At 36.0% G+C, this 24,117-nt stretch overlaps 1 non-coding gene across 1 annotated transcript; it reads left to right on the top strand.

The window, feature by feature from the left end:
* Positions 1-23,198: 23,198 nt before the first annotated feature.
* Positions 23,199-23,303, top strand: LOC131503296 (U6 spliceosomal RNA). The gene has a single exon (XR_009257395.1). It is a non-coding gene; the product is annotated as a U6 spliceosomal RNA (small nuclear RNA).
* Positions 23,304-24,117: the final 814 nt, after the last annotated feature.

Genomic DNA, 24,117 nt, shown 5'->3' with positions numbered 1-24,117 from the left:
TCAATCCCTTTTGCCATCAAACCATTTTTCCAAAGTTCTTACCTTCCTCAGTGTGGCCTCTTGTTTCCTTCTAGTTGTGTGATTTGTTGTATCAGTCCTCAGGTGGACTTCTTGGGTATATATAACAAATATATATAACAAAAAACCAATATAACAAAAAGCCAACTATAAATGCTTTCTCTCAATACCATATCTCTTAGGGGAAAATATAGACAAGAAAACTATTCTTATTTTATTAGCAAAAATAATGGTGCATATACAGCTTTGTAAAAATAGCAAAATTTCGGGGGAGGAGCCAGGATGGCAGAACAGCATGGAAGTTTCTTGTGTGTCTCACGTCCATGAAATACAGCCAGACCAACACTAAACCATCCTACACACCTTGAAAACTGATTGGAGGATTAACACAACAATCTGTACAACCTGAACCACAGAATTCAGCAGGTACGCGGCACAGAGAGGTGAATTTGGGGAAAAAGAAGCTGCAGAGGGTAAGGAACTGCTTTTGCAGGGAACAGAGGATGGAGACTGGGGAGGGGGGGAATACAGGAAAAGCACCCCTCTCCAAAAGCAGCTGGAAAGAAAGTGGAAAATTGGAAACAGCTTTAGGGACTAAACTAAAAAGGGACAAAGGACAAAGGAGAAAGGAGAGGGTTTAAATTCTATTAAGACTGTAAACAAGGGGAGTGCAAAGGCTGCAACTCTGCAGCTCGATACCTGGTGATGCTCTGGTGGAAAGGGCGAGAATCCCCAGGAGTAGAGTGGGGTCCGGGAGGTTCTTGGGCCACATGGGGAAAAGAGGTTCCACTGCTGGAAGGACATTTGGTAGAGACTGTTGAAGCCACCTGATCCCAGCAGACCCCAGAAAATGGCCACATTTGCTGTGCTAGAACAAGGTCAAGTGTGAAGCCTGGTGCCAGATGTGTGTTGTGATTTTCCATAATCCCTGAAACGCTGCTGCTACACTATCTCACCAACTTTTTCTGGGGCAGGCTGGCACCTGGCCTCAGTCTTGGGGCACCAGCAGCAGCAGGGTCCAGCAAGAGTTCCTGGATGCAGCCAACATTCGGCAATTGCTCATTCGGCCATTGCTCAGTAAGACCCTCCCACAGAGGGGCAGAATAGGTCAAAGCCACAGTCCTTCAGAAGTAAAGGTCTGAGGAAACCAGCCTCATCTGAGATAAAACTCAGGAGAGAGGTACTGCCTGGGGCCTCGTGATGAAGAGTGAAAAAGTGGGGAGTGGATGAAAACTCAAGACAGAGGACAGGTGCGTGATTGCTGATCTAGGAGAACAGACTGGGTAGCTGGGTGGCGCCATTTTCACCACCCCCGCACATGCACAAACACACCTATGAGCTCCACAACAATCCACACCAGCAGGCTAGAAGCGCCATCTAGAGAAGACTGGCACTGTTACACTGAGCCCCGCTCAACTGAGCCAACTTTCCTCTTGAAAAACACAAGTCTCACCGCTGGCTTAGTTTATGGACTATAAAGCACTACATAGACTGAATTCTAGGGGGAAACAGTAATTTCAGTCCTACTTCAATCTGTTAGCAGATTCATCTATTCAATTTTCTTTCTTTTTTTTCTTTTTCTCATTTACACTTCTTTTCTTTTTCTTGAATACAGAAAGAGAAAAAATTCATTTTTATTTTCAATTTCTACGAGAATATTTTACTTAATTTTTATACTATATTTTTCATTTTTATGTAATTTTTTATTCAAATTCTATTTTACTTCCATCATTTTATTTTAGTATACTGCAGTGTATTCACTTTTTCAAATTTTCAAACGATTCTTTTTTTCTTTCTTTTTTTTTTATCTTTTTTCTTTTTCATTTCTTTTTTTCTCGAATACAGAAAAAGAAAAAAATTCATATTTATTTTTAATTTTTATTAAAAATATTTTTCTTTAATGTTATTTTCTACTATATTCTTTACTTTTGTGTATATTTTTTCAAATTCCATTTTACCTCATCATCTCATTTTAGTCTACTTCAGTGTACTCATTTTTTCAAGTTCTCAAACGATTTCCCTTTTTTTTCTCCACCCCATTTTTTTTCTCTAATCTGTCAAACTATTTTCAACATCCAGACTAACACACTCAGGATCTAGCATCATCTATTAGATTGTGTGTGTGGGTGTGTGTGTGTGTGGTTTCAGTTTTTAATTTTAATATTATTTTAATTTTAATATTTTTAATTTCAATTTTTCTACCTCGTTAATTCCTTTTCTCCAATCAAAATGACAAAATGAAGGAATTCACCCCAAAAGAAAGAGCAGGAAAAAACGACAGCCAGGGATTTAACCAACACACATGCAAGCAAGATGTCTGAACCAGAATTTAGAATCACGATAATAAGAATACTAGGTGGAGTCGAAAATAGATTAGAATCCCTTTCTGCAGAGATAAAAGAAGTAAAAACTAGCCAGAATGAAATTCAAAATGCTATAACTGAGCTTCAATCAAGGATGGATGCAGTGGCAGCAAGGATGGATGAGGCAGAACAGAGAATCAGAGATATAGAAGACAAACTTATACAGAATAACGAAGCAGAAAAAAAGAGGGAGATTAAGACAAAAGAGCACAATTTAAGAATTAGAAAAATCAGGGGTGCCTGGGTGGCTCAGTCAGTTAAGCGTCTGACCGGCTCACGTCATGATCTCACGATTTGTGAGTTCAAGCCTGGCGTCGGGCTCTAAGCTGACAGCATGGAGCCTGGATCCTGCTTCAAATTCTGTATCTCCCTTTCTCTCTGCCCCTCCCCACTTTGTGCTCTGTCTATGTATCTCAAAAAAAATAAATAAATGTGAAAAAAGAATTAGAGAAATCAGTGACTCATTAAAAAAGAACAACATCAGAATCATAGAGGTCCCAGAAAAGGAAGAGAGAGAAATCGGGGTAGAAGGGTTATGTGAGCAAATCATAGTGGAAAACTTTCCTAAACTGGGGAAAAACACAGAAATCAAAATCCAGGGAGCACGGAGAACCCCCATTAGATTCAACAATTACCAACCATCAACAAGGCATATATCATAGTCAAATTCACAAAATACTCAGGCAAGAAGAGAATCATGAAAGCAGCAAGGGAAAAAAAGTCCCTAACTTACAAGGGAAGAGAGATCAAGTTTGCAGCAGACCTATCCACAGAAACTTGGCAGGCCACAAAGGAGTGGCAGGATATATTCAGTGTACTGAATCACAAAAATTTGCAGCCAAGAATTCTTTATCCAGCAAGGCAGTCATTCAAAATAGAGGAGATAAAAAGTTTCCCAAACAAAAATTAAAGGAGTTTGTGACCACTAAACCAGCCCTGCAAGAAATTTTATGAAGGACTCTCTGATGGGAGAAAAGATGAAAAAAAAAAAAAAAATATATATATATATATATATATATATATATATATATATATAAAGACCAAAAGCAACAAAGATTAGAAAGGACAAGAGAACACCACCAGAAACTCCAACTCTACAAGCATCATAATGGCAATAAATTCATATCTTTCAGTACTCACTCTAGATGTCAATGAACTGAATACTGCAATCAAAAAACATAGGGTAAAAGAATGGATAAGAAAATAAGATCCATCTATATGCTCTTTACAAGAGACCCAATTTAGACCTAAAGACACCTTCATTGAAAATAAGGGGATGGAGAACCATCTATTATGATAATGGTCAACAAAAGAAAGCTGGAATAGCCATACTTACATCAGACAATCTAGACTTTAAAATGAAGACTGTATCAAGAGAAGGGCATTATAATCAAGGGGTCTATCCACCAAGAAGACCTAACAATCATAAACATTTATGTGCCAAATGTGGCAGCACCCAAATACATAAATCAGTTAATCACAAACATAAAGAAACTCATTGATAGTAATACCATAATAGTAGGAGACTTCAACATCCCAATCACAACAATGGACAGATCATGTCATCAAAAAATCAAGGAAACAATGGCTTTGAATGACACACTGGACCAATAACTGAACAGATATATTCAGAACATTTCATCCTAAAGCAGCAGAATATACATTCTTCTCCAGTGCATGGAACCTTCTCCAGAATAGACCACATACTGGGACACAAATCAGCCCTCAACAAGTACAAAAAGATTGAGATCATACCGTGCATATTTTCAGACCACAACGCTATGAAACTCAAAATCAACCACAGAAAAAATGTGGAAAGGTAACAAATACTTGGAGACTGAAGAATGAATGGGCTAACCAAGCAGTTAAAGAGGAAATTAAAAAGTATATGGAAGTCAGTGAAAATGATAACCCCACAAGCTTAAACCTCTGAGACGCAGCAAAGGCAGTCATAAGAGGAAAGTATATAGCAATCCAGGCCTTCCTAAAGAAGGAAGAAAGATCTAGATAAACAATCTAACCTTACGCCTTAAGGAACTGGAAAAAGAACAGCAAATAAAACCGAAAACCAGCAGAAGACAGTAAATAATAAAGATTAGAGCAGAAATTAATGCTATCAAAACCCAAAAAACAGTAGAACAGATCGATGAAACCAGAAGCTGGTTCTTTGAAAGAATTAACAAAATTGATAAACCACTAGCGAGTTTGATCAAGAAGAAAAAGGAAAGGACCCAAATAAGTAAAATCAAGAATGAAAGAGAAGAGATCACAACCAACACAGCAGAAATAAAAAAAAAATAGTAAGAGAATATTATGAGCAATTACATGCAAATTAAATTGGTAATCTGGAAGAAATGGATAAATTCCTAGAAACATATACACTACCAAACCTGAAACAGCAAGAAATAGAAAATTTGAACAGACCCATAACCAGTAAGGAAATCGAATTAGTAATCTGCCAAAAAACAAGAGTCAAGGGCCAGATGGCTTTCCAGGGGCATTCTACCAAACATTTAATGAAGAGTTAACACCTATTCTCTTGAAACTGTTCCAAAAAATAGAAATGGAAGGAAAACTTCCAAACTCTTTCTATGAAGCCAGCATTACCTTGGTTCCCAAACCAGACAGAGACACCACTAAAATGGAGAACTATAGACCAATTTCCCTGATGAACATGTATGTAAAAATCCTCAACAAGTTATTAGCCAACCAGATCAAACAATACAGTAAAAAAAATTATTCACCACAACCAAGCAGGATTTATACCTGGGATGCAGGGCTGGTTTAATATCCGTGAAACAACATGATTCATCACCTCAATAAAAGAAAGGACAAGAATCATATGATTCTCTCAATAGATGCGGAAGAAGCATTTGACAAACTACAGCATCCTTTCTTGACAAAAACCCTCAAGAAAGTAGGGATAGAAGGAGCATACCTTGAGATCACAAAAGCCATATATGAATGACCTAATGCTAATATCATCCTCAATGGGAAAAACTGAAATCTTTCCCCCTAAGGTCAGGAACAAGACAGGGATGTCCACTCTTGCCACTGTTACTCAACATAGTATTGGAAGTCTTAGCTTCTGCAATCAGACAACACAAAGAAACAAAAGCCATCCAAATTGGCCAGGAGGAGGTCAAACTTTCACTCTTCACAGATGACATGATACTCTATATGGAACATCCAAAAGATTCCAGCAAAAAACTGCTAGAACTGATCCATGAATTCAGCAAAATTTTAGGATATAGAATCAACGCACAGAAATTGGTTGCATTCTTATGCACCAACAATGAAGTGACAGAAAAGAGAAATCAAGGAAAAGATCCCATTTACAGTTGCACAAAAAACCATAAAATACCTAGGAATAAATCTAACCAAAGACGTGAAAAATCTATACACTGAAAGTTATAGAAATCTTATGAAAGAAATTGAAAAACACACAAAAAAATGGGAAAATTATTCCATGCTCCTGGATAGGAAGAACAAATATTGTTAAAATGTCAATACTACCCAAAGCAATCTACGTATTCAATGCAATCCCTATCAAAAATAACACCAGCCTTCTTCGCAGAGATGGAACAAATAATCCTAAAATTTGTATGGAACAAGAAAAGACCCGAATAGCCAAAGAGATCTTGAAAAAGAAAACCAAAGCAGGAGACATCACAATCCCAGACTTCAAGCTATACTACAAAGCTGTAATCATCAAGACAGTATGGTACTGGCACAAGAACAAACACTCAGATCAATGGAACAGAATAGACAAGTCAGAAGTGGGCCCACTAACATATGGCCAGCTAATCTTTGACAAAGCAAGAAAGAATATCCAATGGAAGAAAGACAGTCTCTTCAGCAAATGGTGTTGGGAAAACTGGCCCAGTTTCTTACACCATACATAAAAATAAACTAAAAATGGATGAAAGACCTAAATGTAAGACAGGAAGCCATCAAAATCCTCGAGGAGAAATCAGGCAGCAACCTCTTTGATCTTGGCCACAGCATCTTCTTACTCAACATGTCTCTGGAGCAAGGGAAACAAAAGAAAAAATGAACTACTGGGACCTCATCAAAATAAAAAGCTTCTGCACAGTGAAAGAAACAATCAGCAAAACTAAAAGGCAACCGACAGAATGGGAGAAGATATTTGCAAATGTCATATCAGATAAAGGGTTAGATCCAAAATCTATGAAGAACTTATCAAACTCAACACCCTAAAAACAAATATAATCCAGTGAAGAAATGGGCAAAAGACATGAATAGACACTTCAAGGAAGGCATCCAGGTGGCCAACCTACACATGAAAAAATGCTGAACTTCACTCATCATCAGAGAAGTACAAATCAAAACCACAATGAGATACCACCTTACACCTGTCAGAATGGTTAACATGAACAACTCAGGCAACAACAGATGTTGGTGAGGATCCAGAGAAAGAGGATGTCTTTTGCATTGTTGGTGGGAATGCAAGCTTATGCAGCCACTCTAGAAAACAGTATGGAGGCTCCTCAAAAAACTAAAAACAGAATTACCCTATGACCCTGCAATTGCACTACTAGGCATTTATCCACGGGATACAGGTGTGCTGTTTTGAAGGGACACATGCACCCCCATGTTTATAGCAGCACCATCAACAATAGCCAAAGTATGGAAAGAGCCCAAATATCCATCGATGAATGAATGGATAAAGAAGATGTTGTATATATATACAATGGAGTATTACTCGGCAATCAAAAAGAATGAAATCTTGCCATTTGCAACTACGTGGATGGAACTGGACGGTAGTATGCTAAGTGAAATTAGTCAATCAGAGAAAGACAAAAATCATATGACTTTAGTCGTATGAGGACTTTAAGAGACAAAACATGAACATAAGGGAAAGAAAAATAATATAAAAACAGGGTGGGGGACAAAACAGAAAAGACTCATAAATATGGAGAACAAACAGAGGGTTACTGGAGGGGTTGTGGGAGGGGAGATGGGCTAAATGGGGAAGGGGCACTAAGGAATCTACTCCTGAAATCACTGGTGCACTATATGCTAACTAATTTGGATGTAAATTTTAAAAAATGAAAAATAAAATTAAAAATAAATTAAAAATAAGTAAAGGTGACACAAGAAAATTTTAAAAAATAGCCAAATTTCTCAAATAAAAATATATAACAGTTACCATACACACCTTCTGATCCCCATCAAGCTGACTTTGTTTCCATAAACTTCAACATATCTCATGTATGATATTGTTTAATATATATTGTCTGAATCAAATGTTTATAAGGCATTGACCAATCCTGCCATATCTTTGTGTGACAATTCCAAAAGCTAATGGAACTGCACTCTCTCTATCAAAATCTTTGGAAAATATTTCCAGCCAAATCAAACCAAACAAAAATAGTATATAGTAAAAGGAAACTGCAGAGTAGGAGTTGAAAGACTAGCTATTATTGCATGTTATTTTTTTTATTGAGCAAACGTGACTAAACAGAAAGATATTTGAAGGCTTAGTAATTTCCATCTAAGGTATGTTGCTCTCTTCTTAAATAAGCAATGCCTTATACTGTGAAACTTCAAATCTGGCTCAATTTCATAATTTCTTACATACAAAATCTCATGAATTGTATTCCCTGATTATTTTAGGGTCTAGATTTTTATTCATCATAACATTGTCTGGGAAAACTGATTACATCATCCATCGGGAACAAAAATTCCCACAATTGCTGATGTTGTGTGATTGTGTGATTGTGTCTGTGTGTATATGTGTGTGTTAAATAATGACATATTTTATTCCTGTTTTCCTTTCGTTTTTGTTTGTTTGTTTGTTTTTATTTATTTATTTTTTTGTTTTTAGGAAAAAGCTTTTCTTTTAATCCCAGGAAGATACCCAGTGAAATGTTCTAAAAAGAGAACTATTTCAAAAAAGTTCAGATGATTATTTTTCCCATAGAAAATAGAGAGTGCACATAAGATAGAGGGAGTGGAGATGGAAATGTTGTCCTATTGCTATTGCTATGTGTATTCAATTAATCTCTGGAGAGCTGAAGAACCAAAGTCATGAAAATACAAATGGAAGAAAGACAAGGATGAGGCTCTGAAACATTAAAACTTTTTTTTTCAATTTCTGATTCCAGGCATATCTAGCATATTACCTGGATCAGAAGCAGTGAAATTAAACAAGTTAAGGCAAATTATGACGTTTCCTCAATGAGCAGCAGGGACAATTCAAGCCATTTTATGCATCAAACCCTTCAAATTCTGAAGTGCCCCAAAATTCCATCCTGTTTCTTGTGCTTCAATCTCTGGTTTTGTGAACATGGATGAGATGTCCTTAGAGCACAGACTGTATTTGGACTGCACAAATCCCATAGGCCAAAGTCTTCTCAAAAATCTTTTTTCATTGTTATTATACAATGAGGGAGAAAATCCACATTTACACATTTACACTTGTAACCAATATTCAGATTTACTGTGAAATACGTGGAAAATAAAATAGTTTAAAAACATGGGGCACCTGGGTGGCTCAGTCAGTTAAGCATCCAACTTCGGCTCAGGCCACGATCTTGCAATTTGTGAGTTCAAGCCCTGCGTCGGGCTCTGTACTGACAACTCAGAGCCTGGAGCCTGCTTCAGATTCTGTGTCTCCCTCTCTCTCATCCCCTCCCCTGCTCATGCTCTGTCTTTCTCTGTCTCTCAATAATAACTAAACATTAAAAAAATAAAATAGCTTAAAAATAAAATCATGTATTAGAGGGATTCCTGGGTGGCTCAGTCAGTTAAGAGTCTGATTCTTGGTTTCAGCTTAGGTCATGATCTCATGGCTTTGTGGGGTCGAGCTTCCAGTGCAGAGCCTGCTTGGGATTCTCTTTCTCCCTCTCTCTCTGTGAAATAATCATCATTACATGTTTATCCACACACACACACACACACACACACACACACAAATTGGAAACTACAGGTTAATTTACAGGTTTACAGATTTATTATCTGATTTATATCAAAATATCTTTTTAGCATTAAAAAGCTACAAAAATGTAGGACAATTTGTACCTGAAAAAATTTTAGAATGCTTAGCTAAATTATGAATTTTGTACAAATAACATAATGGAGCAATACCGAATGCCCAGACCTTGATTTCTAAATATTTTCTCCAATTTCAGGAACCAGGACTCAGGGAAATGGTGGATACTAAGGGTGAAGCAGAAAAAACACAAGATGAGTATATTAGTAAGGGTTTTCCAGAGAAACAGAGCAATTAAGGTGTGTGTATGTGTGCATGTGTATTTGTGTGTGACAGAGAGAGAGAGAGAGAGAGAGAGAGAGAGAGAAATTATAGGAATTTTGTTTATGCAATCATGGGAGCTAAAATGTCCCAAGATTTGCAGTCATCAAGCTGAAGGCCCAGGACAGTTAATGGTGTGTTCCAGTTTCAATCTAAAGGCCTGAGAACCAGGAAAGTTAATGGTATCATTAACTGAAGCCAACAAGCTCATCTGAAGCCAACAAGCTCAAGACTGATGTTTCTGTTTGACTTGAAAGGCAGGAATAGTCTGATGCTCCAAATTAAGGCCATCAGGCACAAAAAGTTTTCTCTTACTTGAGGAATGGTGAGAATTCTTGTTCTATTCAGGCCTTCAACTGATTGAGGGGCACCCACATTAAGAAGGGCTACCTTTATTCCTTAGTCTACTGATCTGAATGCCAATCTTATTCCAAAAACCCTCACAGACATACTCAGAATAATGTTTGACCAAATATCTGAGTACCTAATGGCCCAATCCTGTTGATACATAAATTGACCACAATAAGAAGGCCAGAGCATCTTGTAGTGCCAGAAAGTAAAAAAGTGCTCAAGAAACAAACTGATGAGGAATATCAAAGAGATATAAGAACCAGTCTGAAAGAGTTCCAAATGGTCAAATCTGAAATAAATAATTTGAACAACAAAATAAATATTATAGTACTGGATTATAACCCAAAGTATAAAATAAACATCCAAGGTTAATGATGATGTGAAAGAAAGAAAGAAAGAAAGAAAGAAAGAAAGAAGAAAGAGAGACATTTCTCTACAGAATTCCAAATGATATATATAGAAACTTCCTTTCCTCAAGGGAAATATATACACTCACACCTTGGATATGGACTAAACTTAGTGATTTGCTAACAAAACCAGACTAAGTAAGGAGAAATAAAAGAGCTGTTATAGACTAAACATTCTCCCTCAATTCATATATTAAAGCCCTAACCCCCAATGTGATAGTAATTAGAGGTGAGGCTATTGGGAAGTAATAAGTTTCAATTAAGTAACGAGGGTTGGACCCTTATGATGGGATCAGTGTCCCTATGAAGAAAAGAAAACAGAGATTTCACTCTCAGTGTACGCACAAAGAGGTTATGTAACCATACAGCAAGAAAAGCAGCCACTACAAGTCAGAAGGAGGGCTTTTATCAATAACTAAATCTCCTGGCAACTTGATCTTTGAATTCCTGACATCCAGAACTCTGAAAAATAAATGTCTATTGTTTAAGCTACCCAGTCTATAGTGTTTTGCTGTGGCAGTCTGAACTACAGTGGAGGAACCTATCAGACAGATACTACCTTAAGCAAGTGATTAAAATCAACATCATCAATGTTGCTATGTTAATATCATACAGCCCCTGATAATATGATGAGAAGGGCACTTCATCTCTGTGGAATTCTTCTTACAACCCATAACCACTGTGTACACCTGAGGGAAACATGAGAAAACCCCAAGTTGAACTACATTCTATAAATTATCTGACCAGAATTCCTCAAAATTCTCAAGATCAAAAGAAAGGAAAGATTGAGAAACTCACAGGCCAAAAAAACTAAGGAGGCATAATTATTCAATGCAAAGTAGTATTCTGGACTGAATCCTAGAACAAAAAAGGTCATTAGTGGAAAAGCTGATAAAGCTCAAATGAAGTCCAGAATTCAGTTAATAGTAGTGTACCAATGTTGGTTTCTTAGTTTTGACAAATACTCCATGTTACATTACTATGTTAACAAAGGGAAACTGGGTGAAGGACTTCTCTTTACTATATTTGCAACTTCTCTGTAAATCTAAAAGTATTTTATAAGAAAAAGTTTTTTTTTAAAAAAAATATGAGAAGTCTTATAGTTGACACCATTATTAAAAAGTAAATTACACAGAGGTGCCTGGATGGCTCAGTCACTTAAGCATCTGACTCTCCGTTTCAGCTCAGGTCATGATCTCACAGTTCGCTTGTGAGTTTGAGCTCTGAGATGTCAGTGCATAGCCTGTTTGGAATTCTGTCTCTGCCTCTCTCTCTCTTTGCTCCTGTCCCACTCGCTCTGTCTGTCTCTCTCTCAAAATAAATAAACTTTAAAAAGTAAATCACATAGGGGCTCCTGGGTGGCTCAGTAAGTTAAGTGCTCGACTTGGGCTCAGGTCATGATCTCAAGATTTGTGGGTTTGTACCCCACATGACAGCTTGGAGCTTGGAACCTGCTTCAGGGTCTGTGTCTTTCTCTCTCTCTGCCCCTCACTCACTTGCACTCTGCTTCTCTCTCTCTCTTAAAAATAAATAAACATTGGGGCGCCTGGGTGGTGCCGTCGGTTAAGCGTCCGACTTCAGCCAGGTCACGATCTCGCGGTCCGTTGAGTTCGAGCCCCGCGTCAGGCTCTGGGCTGATGGCTCGGAGCCTGGAGCCTATTTCCGATTCTGTGTCTCCCTCTCTCTCTGACCCTCCCCCGTTCATGCTCTGTCTCTCTCTGTCCCAAAAATAAATAAAAAACGTTGAAAAAAAAATTAAAAAAAAATAAAATAAAATATAAATAAATAAATAAATAAACATTAAAAATTTTTAAAGTAAATTACATAAATTTACACTTAAATAAATCATATTAAAAACAAAAGGAAGAGGGAGCTTGGGAAGATGGCAAAGTAAGAGAACCCTGAGCTCACCCCATTCTACATTTTCAACTATATATCATCCACATCCAATTCAATAAACTGGAGAGCAACCTGAAGACTCAGAAAACAAACTTCACAACTAAATATAGATGAGAAGTTGCATCTGAAAGGTTAGGAAGTTGAGAAAGGAAGAAGGAGGCTACCCACAGGAGGGAGAGGAGCTGCATTCATTGAGAAGGCAGAGAAATGGGCCCTGGCACCAGGGGTCTCACACCGAGAAGATTAATCTGATAAATTCGGCTTTAAAAACCAGGGACTTCTGGTTAAACATCTGAATTCAGCTCAGGTCATTATCTTGGGCTTCGTGAGTTCAAGTCCCATGTTGGGCTCTGTGCTGATAGCTCAGACAGAGCCTGGAGCCTGTTTGGATTCTGTGTGTGTCTCTCTCTCTGCCCCTCCCCCACTCGAGCTCTGTCTCTCAAAAATATAAGTGAATAAACTTAAAAAAAACAGAGGGGCTGAATTTTGTGAGTTTATAAAAACAGTAAGACTTGGAACCTGGGGCTTTAAAAGTCATTTGACTCTGCACTGGGCTAGCTGGGTCCATCCTTAAAGAGACAGCAGCCTGTGTGGAAAGGCAACATAGAAATGAGTGTACACAATGCTAGGAGACAAATGAGAGACAAATCTATTCATACTAATTTTGGAACATGTTGGGGGACTTCTCTGAAAACCAGGGAGCTGGCAGTCACCATTTTCATCTCCAGTCCCACAGCATAAACACCAAGACACTTTCAGGTGGTGGAGGGGTTTGCACAGACACTTGCTACCTAACCTTCTAGCAGTGTACTATGCACAAAAGTTCTGAGGTCCCACCCACTCCAAGCCTGCTAGCCTGTGCCCTAGTCTCAGGGAAATTTTGTTAAAGCTGCATGTGTGCCCTGCCCAGCAACTGTGTGAACAGTGGCCACCATGCACCACACATGTCTGCCACAATGCCCAGACCTGTGCCCCCAGCATCTATCCTGCACTGGGCCCAGTGTCCCAGAGACATCCTCATGTTCCAGGTCCAGCCTCATGCCCCTGGCTGCTCCAGCACACAGCCCCAGTGACTGCAGCCCTTCATGGGAACCAGCATGGAACTAGTGATCCAGTGCAAATTTTGTTAACACTGCTGCTATGTTCCCAAGTTCCCTGGAGGGCACACCTCCTCAAAGCTGGCCTGCCTGGGTCCCACTAACACCACAGAGAACAAGCACAGTCCACATTAGGCAGAAAGTCAATATGGATGACTAAACTTTAAAGAAAAGTGACTCAGATACAAGAGCAGTGCATAAGCAACACACATAGGATACTCTCCTGAAGTGTCCAGTACTGATGAACAGGGGGCACTGCACTGCAAAGCATTCCAGGATTGTCTTTTCATAAAGTCACTACTTTCAAGAGCAAAAGACACATCTGACTTTCTTAACACAAAGAAACATGCCCAGAGGGGCAGACAAAATGAGGAGACAGAGAAATTCATCCCAATTGAAAAAATAGGACAAAACCACAGACAGAGATCTAAGCAAATCACAAAACAAGCAATAAAGTGGCAATAAATACAAATCTATCAATAATTACTTTGAATGTAAATGGACTAAACACTCCAATCAAAAGACATAGGGTGACATAATGGATTAAAAAGAAAAAGAACAAGACCTGTCTATATAATGTCTACAAAAGACTCATACTACATTTAAAGATACCTGTAGATTGAAAGTGAAGGGATGTGTAAACATCTATAAAGCAAATGGGTGTCAAAAGAAAGCCAGAGCTGGCATGCCTGGGTGGCTCAGTCAGTTAAGCATCCAACTTTGGCTGAGTTCGTGATCTCGTGGTTCTTGGGTTCAAGCCCCTCATTGGGCTCTTGAGCATGAAACCTGCTTTGGATTCTGCATTTCCCTTTCTCCCTGCTCCTCCCCCACTTCCGTGCTCACTTTCTCTCTCTCTCTCTCTCTCTCTCTCTCTCTCTCTCTCCCTCTCTCTCTCAAAAATAAATAAACATTTAAAATATTTTAAAAAACGAAAGCCAGAGTAGCAGTAGTATATTGGAAAGGTAGACTTTCAAGCTAAGATTGTCACAAGAGGCAAAAAGGACAGTATATAATCATAAAGGAAACAATCCAATAAGAAGATATAATGATTGTAAATATTTATGCACCCAACATAAAGCACCCTGATACATAAAACAGTAACAAACATAAATAAACTAAAAGATAATAATACAATAAAAGTAGGGGACTTTAACACCCCACTTACATCAATGGAAAGATTATTAAAACAGAACATCAACAAGGAAACAATGGCTTTAAATGACAAACTGGAATGGATAGATTTAACAGATATACTCAGAACATTCCACCCTAAAACAGCAGAATTAACATTCTTTTTTCAAGTGCACACAAAACAGTCTCCAGAATAGATCACCTATTAGCCCACAACAAAATCTCAACAAATTCAAGAAGATCAAAATCATATCATGGATATTTTCCAGCCACAAGAGTAAGAAACTTGAAGTCAATAACAAGAAAAAGAATCTGGAAAGACCACAAATACTTGGAGGTTAAATAACATGTTACTAAACAGTAAATGGGGCAACCAGGAAATCAAAGAAGAAATAAAAAAAATTACATGGAAACAAATGAAAATGAAAATGCAATGTACCAAAACCTCTGTGATGCAGCAAAAGTGATTCTAAGAGGAAAGTTTATACAAATACAGGCCACCTCAAGAAGCAAGGTAAATCTCAAATAAACAACCTAACCATGCACCTGAAGGAGCTAGAAAAAGAACAGCAAACAAAACCTAAAACCAGCAGAGGGAAGGAAATAATAAAGACTAGAGAATAAATAAATTATATAGAAACTAGAAAAACAATAGAAGAAACCAATGAAATCAGTAGCTGGTTCCTTGAAAAAATCAATAAAATTGATAAGCCTCTAGCCAGACTAATCAAGAAAAAAAGAAAGTACTCAAATGAATAAAATCATAAATGAGAGGACAAATAACAACCAAAGCTATAGAAATATAATAATAAAAGAATATTATGAAAAACTAGCTGTCAACAAATTGGATGACCTAGAAGAAATGGCTAAATTCTTAGGAAGATAAACTACAAAAACTGAAACAGGAGCAAATAGGAAAATAGAACCAACCAAAAACGAGCAAAGCAATTGAGTTAGTAATAAAAAGAAAAGCCAAAAAACAAAAGTCTAGGACCAGATGGCTATGGGAAAATCCTACCAAACATTTAAAGAAGAGTTAGTACTTATCCTTCTCAAACTATTCCAAAAAAATTAAAAGGAAGGAAAACTTCTAAATTCATTCTATGAGGCCAGAATTACACTAATACTCAAAAGAGATAAAGACACCACTAAAAACAAAAGAACCACAGGCCAATATCCTGTGATGAACATAGGTGCAAAAATTATCAACAGAATACTAGCAAAATGAATTCAACAATACATTAAGAAAAAATCATTCACTATGATCAATTATGACTTATTCTTAGGTTGTAAGAGTGGCTCAATATGTGGAAATCAATGTGATACATCACATCAGTAAGAGAAAGGATAAAGGCATATGATCATTCTAATAGATGCAGAAAAAGCATTTCACAAAGTAAAACATCCATTCATGATAAAAATCCTCAACAAAGTAGTTCTAGAGGGAACGTTCCTCAACATATTAAAGGCCATCTATGAAAACCCCACAGCTAACATTACACTTAATGAAAAAAAAAAAAAAACAACTGAGAGTTTTCCCCTAAGGTCAGGACAAGAGAAGAATGTCCACTTTCACCACTTCTTTTCAACATAGTACTGGAAGTCCTAGACACAACAATTAGACAACAAAAAGAAATAAAAGGAATCCAAATCAAGAAGGAAGAAGTAACATTTTCACTATTTGCAGATGACATGATACTATATATAGAACACCCAAAAGACCACCAAAAAACTACTGAACTGATAAATAAATTCAGTAAGGAACATAAAATCAATCTACAGAATTCTTTTGCATTTCTATAAACCTATAAGGAAGAAACTGAAAGAGAAATTAAGAAACCAATCCCATTTACAATTGCACCCAAAATAATAAGATACCTAGGAATAATCAAAGAAGTGAAAGACCTGGACCCTGAAAACTACAAAATACTGATCATAGGAATTGAGTGCAACACAAAGAAATGGAAAGACATTCCATGCACATAGATTGTAAGAAAAATATTGTTAAAATGTATACTACCCAAAGCAATCTACGCATGTAATGTAATCCCTATCAAAGTACCAATAGGGGCACCTAGGTGGTTCAGTTGATTAAGCATCAAGATCTGGATTTTGGCTCGGATCATGATCTCACAGTTCATGAGCTGGAGCCCCACATCAGGCTCCACGCTGTCAGTGTGGAGCCTGCTTGGGATTCTCTTTCTCCCTTTCTCTGCCCTTCCCCAGCTCTCTCTCTCTCTCTCTGTCTCTCTCTCAAGTGAACAATGAAAAAAAGTACCAACAGCATTTTTCACAGAACTAGAATGAAAGATCCTAAAATTTCTATTGAACCACAAAAGACCCTGAATAGCCAAAGCAATCTTGCAAAAGAAAAGGAAAGCTGGTGGCATCACAAATTTGGACTTCAAGTTATATTACAAAACTGTAGTAATCAAGACAGCATGGTACTGGCTCAAAAACAGACACATAGATCAATGGCACAGAATAGAAAACCAAGAAATGAACCCACAACTATATGGTCAACTAATCATTGAGGAAGCAGGAAAGAATATCCAATGGAAAAAAGTTTCTTCAAAGAATCGTGTTGGGAAAACCGGGCAGTAACTTGCAAAAGAATGACGCTGGACCACTTTCTTACATCATTCACAAAAATAAATTCAAAATGTATGGAAGACCAAAATGCCAGGAGATCACAAAAGTCCTTGAAGGGAGCACAGGAAGTTATGTCAATGACATAGACCATAGCAACATTTTCCTAGACATGTCTCCTGAGGCAAGGGAAACAAAAGCAAAAATAAACAATTGAGACTACATCAAAATAAAAAGCTTTGCATAACAAAGAAAGAAATCAATAAAATTTAATGACAACCTAGTGAATGGGAGAAGATATTTACAAATGACATATCACATAAAGGGTTAGTATCCAAAATAAAGAACTTCTACAACTCAAAAAACAAATAATCCAATTTAAAAATGGGAAGAAGACATGAACAGCCATATCTCCAAAGAAGACTTATAGATGGCCTACAAACACATTGAAAGATGCTCAACATCACTCATCATCAAGGAAATACAAATCAAAACTACAACAAGACATCACCTCACACCAGTCAGAATGGCTAAAATCAACAACACAAGAAACAGCAGGTGCTGGACAGGATGTGGAATAAAAGGAATCCTCTTCCACTGTTTGTGGGAGTGCAAACTAGTGTGCCTATGATGGAAAACAGTATGGAGTTTCCTCAAAAAGTTAAGAATGGAATGACCCTATGGTCTTGGAATTGCACTACTGGGTTTTTACCAAACAATACAAAAACACTAATTCAAAGTGATACATGCACCCCTATGTTTATTGCAACATATTTACAATAGCCAAAATATGGAAGGAGCTCAAGTGTCCATCAATAGTTGAACAGATAAATATGTAGTATATATATACACAATGGGATATTATTAAGCCATAAACAAGACTGAATCTTGCCATTTTTAATGAGAGTATAATCTCAGCAAACTTAAGTCAGTCAGAGAAAAAATACCATATCATCTCACTCATATGAGGAATTTTAGAAACAAAACAAATGAACATATGAGGGAAAAATGACAAACCCGGAAACATACTCCTAACTATGCAGAAGAAACTGAGGGCTACTGGAGGGGAAAAGGGCAGGGGGATGGGTAAAATAGGGAATGGGTATTAAGGAGGGCATTTGTTCTCATGAGCACTGGGAGTTAAATGTAAGTTATGAATCTTAAATTCTGCATCTGATAATAATATTACATTGTATGTTAACTAAGTGGAATTTAAATAAAAATTTGGATAAATAATAAATAAAATAAAATAAAGTAAAATAAAATGAAATATGATCCAAGAAAAAAAGACTGAGACAAACCAAGAGAGAGACTATTAACTATAGAGAACAAACATGGTTTCCAAAGGGGAAGTGGGTTGGGGATTGAAATACATGATTGGGATTAAAAAGTACACTTACCACAATGAAATTATGTAAAATAAAAAACTAATTTAAAAACAATGATCAAAAGATACTTTATTATGAAAATCTTAATTTCAATATATTTTATAGAGTTAGAGGTATTGTTTAGGTTCATGAGGCAAAGAGAAACTTTACTGGAAATATTTTTGCCTTTTGTTGCTCTAAACTCTAATGGGAATATTCAGAGAATGAATTTAACAGGTAACTACCAAGAAGAAAAGCTATAAATCAGATAAAAATGGATTGGTAATCCCATCACTTATAGTGTGAACTTGTGCAAATCACATAACTTCTGTAAATTTGGGGATAACAGTTCTCCCTAACTCACTGAATTGTTATAAGATAAAATGAGATAATAATTGTGAAGTGCTTACCTCATGCCTTGCACTTAATAAGCATACAATAAATGGTAATAATAATTATGATAAATGAAAATGGATTTATATTAAATTTCCTTCCACTGGGTGTTTTGTCACTGGGCATAGTGTGAAAGCTGAAGCATTAAATTTTTTATTTATTTGCCAAACATTTGCTGAGCACTTTTTTTTTCTTTATAATGTGCTAAGAACTCTAGGGGACAAAAAATTGACTGAGAGGGTTTTTCCTTTCAGGGAGCATTTAGTTTAACAACCTTACAAATTATAATGCAAAATATGTAATTAAAAAAGTCACTTGTACTCTCTTGTCAGCAATAATCCCTTTCTCCCTGGAATTCTATTCATCTTTCACAAACCATAAAAGACTCTTAAATACAGAGAACAAACTGACAGGTGCTATTGGGGGGTGACGGGCTAAATGGGTGATGGGCATTAAGGAGGGCACTTTTCTGAATAAGCAATGGGTGTCATGTGTAAGTGATGAATCACTAAATTCTGCTCCCGAAACCAATACTACACACAATTTTAACTAAATTGAATTTAAATAAAAAATAAAAATAAATAAATTTAAAAAATAACATATTGTGCAAAACATAAATAAATAAATAAATAAATAAATAAATAAATAAAATTAAAAAAAATAAAAACACTAGATTTTCAAATTAATTAAATTCTTCCAAATACCAGTCATCAACTCTTGAAAGTGTAACTGCTTAGAATTTTGTAACTATATACAAAGCATTGTAGCATTCCTACATTCAATCTATCATCAAGTCTTAACACTTCTCTTCTCATAATGTCTCTCATATCTGTCATTTTGTTTTCATTTTTATAGCCACTCATTTATAGGAGTATAGGTTCTAGGTCATCTCCCTGTGTTTAATTCATCTTACCTTCAGTAGGAAAATGGTTTGTCATAAATAGCATTTTCTTGCTAATAATAGCTAATTCCACATGTAACATCTCAGTAATCACAACACTATGATGTAATTAGTGTTATTATTCTTATTTTATATAAGATTAAACTGAAGTGCAGAGATTATATAATTTGCTCAAGATCACACACTTAGGCAGAGCCAGGCTGTCTGATTCCAACTTCCATGCTTTCAGTCATTCTACTATATGAAAGAGCCCAAGAACTAAGGGTATCTCCTTCCATTTTACTGAATCCAATATTTAATGCCATGAATCTTTAAACAAAAAGATCTGGAAGGAACCTTTGAATCTATCTAGTCCAGAGATTGCAGACTAGTGGCTTATGAAAATATTTTATTTGGTCTTTGTGTTGTTTTAGTGTAAATTCCTTGTCAACAATTAAAATGGAAATATTTCACATAAAAATTGGAATTATTTAATTCTCTACAAAAATTCAAATATTGAATACACATTACCACTTAGTCACAAACATCTGAAGCTCGGTTATTTCTGTCTGCTTCAACAAGGCATATGAGCTTTAGTTAGACATGTCTCCACTTCTCCTTCACTCATTTAGCTACTTCGTCTTTGTGGAAATTTGCACTTATGATCTATGGTTTGCTTGAACACCAGGAACTTAGGGACACTGACTTACCCAAAACCACATAGAGAATTCATACCAAAATCAAGACTAGAATCTAGGTCTATTTGACTCCCAATTAAGGCTCTTTCTGCTATGTGATGTGTTTCTTTTTATGTGTCTTTAAATAAGTTTTATCTTTTGCTATCAATATTCTCTCAACATTTCTTTTGGCCTGCTCATTATTTCTTTTAAAACTGGTTTCAAAATTTACCCTATACATATTTTTTCAGACTAATTCCATATGACTCTGGTCACAAATGTATTCAGCATCCCCTTTGCATTAATTAATTTACACTTGTTGATATGCTTCTTTGTATAGCATTCATACATTTTCTCGTAAATATATTTTATTTCTTCACCTAGACTACATTTCTTATGACTAAGGATATCAATTTGTGCAAAATTTGTGAAGTTGGTTATACTTATGTTAGATCATTCCATCTTCTTTCTCTGCCCTTTAGACTATCCAGTGCCTATTCCTGTGTACTCTTCCTATTCTTATCAAAGCTTTTTTAGAAGACCTCTGTTATCAATCATTTGACAAGGGTCCATGTACAGGTGTCCTGCAAGCTGAATTTGGCCAGCAGTCATATTATGTTGGTATACAAACATATTTTCTTAGTTTAAATGTTTTTATATGAGACATTTGCTTTCTAATTCATCACAGGGCTCTTTATTACTTTTTTTGGGGGGGGGAGATATTTAATGAAGAAAATGTGGATTTTTTCCAGCTTTATTGAGAAATAATTAACATATGTCAATGTATATAAGAAAGATATTCTTTTTTATATTTAAATTCAAGTTAGTTAACATACAGTGTTGTCTTGGCTTCAGAAGTAGAACCCAGTAATTCATCTCTTACATATGACACAGAGTGCTCATCCTAAAAAGTACCCTTTTTGATGCCTATCACCCACCCACCTCCTCTACAGAAACCCTCAGTTTGTTCTCTGTATTTAAGAGTCTCATGGTTTTCTTCCCTCTCTGTTGTTATCTTATTTTTCCTTCCCTTCCCCTATATTCATCTGTTGTGTTTCTCAAATTCCACATATGAGTGAAATTGTATATCTGTCTTTCTCTGACTTATTTCATTTAGCATGATACCCTCTAGTTTCATCCATGTGGTTGCAAACAGCAAGATTTCATTTTTCTTCATTGCTGAGTGTATACACACACACACACCACATCTTCTTTATCCCTTCATCATTTAAGATCATAAACTTGGCCTGATTTACACACTTGTGTTTTCTGTCTAGTCACTGTAGATGTTTGAGTTTGTGTTCCCTGTATCATAACTTCCGTTGGGCTTCTGCATTATTTTCAAGACTCATTCCCACTTTTCCCTAGATTTGATAACTGAATACTTATCTTGTTCCCTGTTCTTGAGTCTAGGAAATCTCAGTAATCTTCCCAAATCAAGGTCTGCCTTGTTATGAGGTGACCCATTTCCTGATACTAAAGTAAGTCTGCTTGACTGGGTTCTGAATATCTGCTTCTTGATTCAATGGACATGTACTCTGACCTACTTTGGAGAACATGATGTTCCTCCACCATAGACTCTCTCCTGTTAACTATTTGTGTAAATAACCACAATTTGCCTTGACAATCAAATATGGTGCCTGTCTGCCAAATAGGGCTTCCTTCCAATGTTTAAGTTTGATCTCAAGTATCTATCTCTGCCTAATAATAATATCTAGATAATAATAATATCTGCCTAATAATAAGATCAAATCCCAGATCCTTTTCCTGTCCAATTAATATGATGACACTTGCAATTAATTAGGCCACAGTTCAAGAATGTCTGTTGATATAACACTGTGAATTTAAGTTAATTCCTTTTTCTAGGAACATTTGTATTCTTGAATCTTAGAAATTAGCCAATATGGGGCAAGGGAGGTTTAGAGGAGATGAAGGGGTAAAAAAAAGCATGAGAAGAAATTTCCCAGAGTATTTCAAAAATTAATCAGTATCCAAGATTGTGAAGCTGTTTAACATCTTGGTGAGGATGTCTTTTTGTAAACCCAAAAGTGTTAAGCATGAATGAAGACTCATTAAATATTGTTTTTTTTTCCTCTGGGAAACTATTCATAATGCAATATAAATCATACAATTAAACAAACCAGAAACATAAGAGAAAGTTATTCAAAACTAAGTTCTTAGTGAAAAAGACTCAAGCTAGTTATATTGTTAAAGCAAAGAAACTAGGACTTATAAAAACTCTTACAATTTTAGCCATGAAATCATTGTTCAGAAAAAGAAGTGATGGGCTAATCAAAGTAAAACACCTATAAAAATTAATCTGGGCCTCTTCTGATTGATTAAATTCTCAAATTTTTCTCTCTAGTTTTATCTCCAAGGGTCGATAGTGTTTTTGTTAATTAAAGTAAAACTGGATTGCTTTTTAATTCTTTTCAATATTAAATACAATAAACTGCTATTGTTTCAATTTTTAGATTAAAAAAAAGCATGGAAGGTAAATTACTAGCCCAAGGCCTCCAAGAGTTCAGCACTCAGAATAACAATGTTCTGTTACTCACAGTTACATGAATAGGCCCAAGACATCAAGGCAATGATCTAGAACAAATACACATAATATATTTATTAAATGTCCTATTGAAAATTATACACAAGCATGCATATTGTAATCTATATTTGTATTGTTGTAAATTAAAAATATGGACATAATTTCCAGGAAAATAATAGCTATAAAATTAAGATAATTATATGCTCATTTTGGCTGCACATATACTAAAATTGGAATTATACAGAGTAGATAAGCATGGCCTCTGGGCAAAGATAGCATGGACATTTCTGAAGCATTCCACAGTTCTTTTAAAAAATATAATTACACTAAAACTTAGAATTGTCACATATAGAATAGTCTAGATACAATTAAATTTGTTACAAAATCAGTATATCAATTGAAATAATACTTTTAAACACATAAAGGAATATGCTTAGAATAAGAGAGATAGACAAAAGATGAAAGAAATATAAGAATTACATGCTGAGGCATACATAATGGGAAAGTTTTGTAAAGTTTTTCTTTAGTTTTTATTTAAATTCCATTTAGTTGACATACAACATAATATGAGTTTCAGGTGTACAAATTAGTGATTCAATACTTACATACAACAACTTGTGCTCATCACAACAATTGCACTCCTTACTCCTCATCATGAATTTAACACATCTCCTGACCGACCTCTCCTTTGGTAACCAATTTGTTCTCCATAGTTAAGACTCTGTTTCCTGATTTGCCTCTCTCTTTTTCCCCTATGATTGATTTATTTCTTAGATTCCACGCATTAGTGAAATCAGGTGATGTTTTCTTTCTCAGATTGATGTATTTTGCTTAGCACCATACTATCTCCATCCACATCATTGCAAATGGCAACATTTCATTCTTTTTATGGTTGAGTAATATTCCATTGTATACATATACCACTTCTGCTTTATACCTACGTCAGTCTATGGATATTTGGGCTCTTTCCATCATTGGGTTATTGTTGATAATGCTTCTATAAACATCAGTGTGCATGTATCCCTTCAAATTAGTACTTCTGTATTCATTGGGTAAATACTTAGTAGTACAATTGCTAGATTGTGGGGTAATTCTATTTTTAACTTTTTGAGGAAACCCCA

Source organism: Neofelis nebulosa, chromosome X, assembly GCF_028018385.1.
Source record: "Neofelis nebulosa isolate mNeoNeb1 chromosome X, mNeoNeb1.pri, whole genome shotgun sequence".
Lineage (NCBI taxonomy): Eukaryota > Metazoa > Chordata > Mammalia > Carnivora > Felidae > Neofelis > Neofelis nebulosa.
The sequence above is the reverse complement of the archived record's forward strand: the minus strand, read 5'-3'. Positions and strand labels throughout refer to the sequence as shown.